The following is a 5,000-nucleotide window of genomic DNA, read 5'->3' as shown; positions in this document are numbered from 1 at the left end:
TATGCATATGTTTTTCCCACTCTAAAGATGTCTTTAACAATGAAAAAATTGCCAATAAAGATTGATTGCTGAATCACGAAAGTGTTTATTAATAATTTTTTTGCTCAGTTTCGACAGCAAGTCGTCAAGTTTCTGGCCTTGACAACATACCTTGGACTTGCTCAATGATGAGTAAACCCACAACCATGAGACTTTGCATGATTGTTTTATGACATGTTATTGAAGTTTTGTCGTGAGTATGTATGAAAATATTCACTGTGTTTTGAATCATAGCAGTTCCAATCTTTTTACCCATTGTAAATTTTGAGGATTTCGCAATACCCAAAAAAAAAAATCATATAAAAAGTACAATAATTGAAGAATCAACACATTCTCACGTGAAAATGAAGATAATGTCATTGTGTATCAAGTCCACATAACAAAAAGTGTCTGCATGCACCACATGGACCACAAACCCGATTCCTTTGATACATTGTTTGGCGGCCATTTTGATTTGTTTCCATAGCAACGGGTATTCACAGAAATCTAAGAACACTTTTTTTTTGTGATCCACAAGTAATGATACACCTAGTAGACAAAAAGAGAGATATAGTCGGAGAGAAAAAAAAAAGTCGTTATTTGACTGTAGTGTCTGGCCTTAATTAATTAAATACAGCAACAGTTTCAGTTTCAGTTTCACTTTCTCAAGGAGGCGTCACTGCGTTCGGACAAATCCATACACGCTACACCACATCTGTTGAGCAGATGCCTGACCAGCAGCATAACCCAACGCGCTTAGTCAGGCCTTGAGTGCATGCTTACATATTTGTGTACCTATGAAAGTGGATTTCATTTTACGTAATTTCGCCAGAGGACAACACTCTCGTTGCCATGGGTTCTTTTTCAGTGCGCCAAGTGCGTGCTGCACACGGGACCTCGGTTTATCGTCTCATCCGAAAGACTAGACGCTCAGTTTGATTTTCCACTCAAACTTAGGAGAAAGGGCGAGAGCGGGATTCGAACCCACACCCTCACGGACTCTCTGTATTGGCAGCTGAGCGTCTTAACCATTCTGCCACCTTCCTCCTACAGCAACAATACAAGCTTTGTATGAAAGATAATTATTGCCAGGCTTTCAGCCTGTATTGTTGTCATGAGAAGAGAAGGGTGTCATCCGCCATTCTCGATTCGTCGACTTTTCACTGAATTGGTGATTCCTATTCACCTTTTCTCTTTTCGCCTATTTTCTCAGTTGCTCTGTGTGTGTGTGTGTGTGTGTGTGTGTGTGTGTGTGTGTGTGTCTGTCTGTCTGTCTGTCTGTCTTTTCTCTCTTTCTTTCTTTCTTTCTCAAACACACACACACGCGCGCAAGCAAGCGCTCTCTCTCTCTCTCTCTCTCTCTCTCTCTCGCTCTCGCTCTCTCTCCTCCCTCGCTCTCTCTCTCTCTCTCTCTCTCTCTCTCTCTCCCTCTCTCTGTCTCGCGCTCTCTCTCTCTCCCCCTCTCTCTCTCTCTGTCGCTGTCTCTCTCTCGCTCTCTCTCTCTCTCTGTTGCTCTCTCTCTCTCTCTTGCTCTCTCTCTCCCTCTCTTTCGCTCTCTGTCTCGCTCTCTCTCTCTCTCTCTCTCTCTCTCCCTCTCCCCCCCCACCCCCCCATCTCTCTCTCTCCCTCCCCCTCCCTCTCTCTCTCTCTCTCTCGTCTCTATTTCACCGAATGTTTTCTGGCTGACATCCCGGACAATCTCCCCCCCATTTTTTTTTTTTTTTTTTTAATTAAAAGAACCTCCAGACATACTAGACACGTGCTACAGATAGGCTAGATATTTAGAATACCCAGACAGAACCTATATTATAACTTAGCCACTCCTCTTGAGAAGCCACATTGGCGACACACCTGTCATAGGATATATTACAAACCAGCAACCTTTTTTTTTTTTTTTTTTTTTTTTTTTTTTCATTGGTCACGAGTCATACTAGTAACACGTCCACTTACTTTTGTGACTTACTTTTGATCTCTACCTCGTCAAGATCGTTACGCTCAACTGTCTCGTGAATGATCTTCTTCGTTCGTGGGCTGCAACTCCCACGTTCACTCGTATGCACACCAGTGGGCTTTTACGTGTATGGCCGTTTTCACCCCCGCTATGAAGGCAGCCATAATCCGATTTCGGGGGTGTGCATGCTGGGTGTTTTTGTTTTGTTTCCATAACCCACCGAACGCTGACATGGATTACAGGATCTTTAACGTGCGTATTTGATCATCCGCTTGTGTATACACACGAAGGGGGTTCGGGCACTAAGCAGGTCTGCACATATGTTGACCTGGGAGATCGGAAAAATCTCCACCCTTTACCCACCAGGCGCCATTACCGAGATTCGAACACGGGACCCTCAGATTGAAAGTCCAACGCTTTCACCCGCTATTGCGCCCGTCAGTTTAAGACCGAACGTGGTGATTCTTGCGAGGTTCATTTCAGTATTGTTTATTTTTTTATGATAGATATTAGCGGGAGCGGGTGAGGGGAGGAGGATATTCTCAAAAGAAAAGAAGAATTCTACCCAATGAGAAAGCCCCAGCTCAGAATCATGGTTTGGGCGTGCGTGCTGGCTATCTGGGCATCAGTTCGTGTCCAGGAATTCCACGGTCATCGCTTCTTTCTCCTGCCTTGTGCAGGTAGTGTAGAACAAAACTGTCCTTGTCCGTCCGTTACGTGGATTTCACAGTTCATTAAAAGAAGAAAAAAAAGTCTTTTTTTCAAAATACACCTCTTCCGTTCTGCCTGTCATCTTGTTGATTAATGTGCTTCCGCTGATCGCGTGTATACGCACGGTGTCTGTGTGGTTTTTTTGGGGGGTTGCGAGTTTGTGTATGCACATGCTGGTTTGTGTATGGTATGTTGTACCTGAAGCATGTGTAATCATGTATATTTAACGGGTTTTTTTTTAATTGTAAACGCCTTGAGCTCCTTGCGTGAGAAGCATAAGGGTCATTCTGTATTCTCCTCCTCCTCCTCCTCCTCCTCCTCCTCCTTCTTCTTCTTCTTCTTCTTCTTCTCCCCCTTCTTCTTCTTCTTCTTCTCCTTTTCTCCTCCTCCTCCTCCTCCTTCTTCTTCTTCTTCTTCTTCTCGTCCTCCTCCTCTTTCTTCTTCTTCTTCTTCTTCTTCTTCTTCTTCTTCTTCTTCTTCTTCTTCTTCTTCTTCTCCCCCCTTCTTCTTCTTCTTCTTCTTCTTCTTCTCATCCTCATCCTCATCATCATCAGCAGCAGCAGCAGTAGCATTATTATCATTGTTATCATTCTCCATCCTTGGTGTACAATTGAATTACGGTTGAGTGTGTCTCAATTATATGGTCCAATCAGTCTTGAACCATGTATATATCCCGGCTTTTAGAACCCGAAAGAACTACATACAGGGTGGGTGTTTATATTTTATGAAAGAACAACAAGGCAAGGACAAGCAGAAGAGGAAAGGGGCCAACAACGATAAAGGGAAGTAACTCTCCCCATTCACAAGGTACACAACTTCAAACCGATGCTGCTTATGCTACCGATTCAGCTAGCGCTTAGGTAAATAAAAGGTACATTGGACCAAACCCAGACACTTCCTCAAAAAACGGAAGTTCCGGGCATGTCCTTATACCGATCATTTGACATGTGCACACAGCAGCAGTCACAGAAGCTAGCTGGATCAGCAGCGTAGAACTGCCTTAAAGTTGTGTACTTTGTAAATGGAGAGATTTACTTCTCTTTATTGTTGTGTATATGTTAGTTAAATCAAGAATATGGGAAGGATCGTAATTCTTTCGCTGCACTCTTCTGTAACTGAACTTGGATCAGATTTCAGCTTACAAGGTAAGTTTTGTTGAAATCTTTCAGTTCCACCGTATACTATTGCACAACTTCAAGAATTATTAATATTGTTTGAGGTTCAAACCTCGGAAAGGCAAGATTTCATTACTTTCATTTCTTGTGTTGCCATATCACTGTGTGTGCTTTAGGATTGTATCACTGTACTTTTTTTTTCTGGTTTATGACACGTTTATTTAAAATTGTGTATGTATGAACGCAACTTATACGGAGCTTACTTATTTATTCTTTTTAGGGGGCTAATCTTTCACACACCTTGAAACAAAATTTCGGGGGATCAAAGTGAAGATTCTGTTTCACTCCATCTCTCGCTTCCTGTCTGTCTGTCTGGCTATCGTTCGTTCCCCTCTGCCCGACCTGTGTGAGTTTTTTTGTTTTGTTTTGTTTTTGTTTTTTTGTTGTTGTTGTTGTTGTTGTTGTTGTTTCTTTTTTTTTCTGCCCCATCATCTGCACCGTTTCAGTGGCATTAATCCCACGCCGCTCATTTAGATTCCCCCATACACGGCCACACCCGGGTTCGTCCGTCGCAGTTCCAGCGTCGGCAGTCCACAGGGAACCATCGATGTTAGGTCGCCAGGAGGCCACACACCAGAGGAGACCCTGCACCGCTGCTGAGTCACTTCGGTGGTGTTCAGTGGTGCCTGTTCTGTTTTAACGTACTTGGGACACCACCTACTAAGCCCCCTACTAACGACAATAATGGCTTAGTCGCGGAGCCAGACTGAGTGAGCGTCCCTCCCAGAGTGGAGACCGGTGTGAGTGTCTGTCTGTGTGTCTCTTTGGAGGAAGGTGGCAGAATGGTTAAGACGCTCAGCTGCCAATTCAGAGAGTCTGTGAGGGTGTGGGTTCGAATCCCGCTCTTCGCCCTATCTCCCAAGTTTGACTGGAAAATCAAACTGAGCGTCTAGTCATTCGAGTGAGACGATAAACCGAGGTCCCGTGTGCAGCACGGACTTGACGCACTGACGGGCGCAATAGCCGAGTGGTTAAAGCGTTGGACTGTCAATCTGAGAGTCCCGGGTTCGAATCACGGTGATGGCGCCTGGTGGGTAAAGGGTGGAGATTTTTACGATCTCCCAGGTCAACATATGTGCAGGCCTGCTAGTGCCTGAACCCCCTTCGTGTGTATATGCAAGCAGAAGATCAAATACGCACGTTAA

The 5,000-nt window shown here is 44.3% G+C and overlaps 1 protein-coding gene across 1 annotated transcript in view; it reads left to right on the top strand.

Moving 5' to 3' along the window:
• Positions 1 to 5,000, top strand: part of LOC143278016 (uncharacterized) — a 58,131-nt gene that overhangs the window by 34,768 nt on the left and 18,363 nt on the right. The gene's annotated exons all lie outside the window — the stretch shown is intronic.

This window comes from Babylonia areolata, chromosome 35, assembly GCF_041734735.1.
Source record: "Babylonia areolata isolate BAREFJ2019XMU chromosome 35, ASM4173473v1, whole genome shotgun sequence".
Taxonomy (NCBI): domain Eukaryota; kingdom Metazoa; phylum Mollusca; class Gastropoda; order Neogastropoda; family Buccinidae; genus Babylonia; species Babylonia areolata.
The sequence above is the reverse complement of the archived record's forward strand: the minus strand, read 5'-3'. Positions and strand labels throughout refer to the sequence as shown.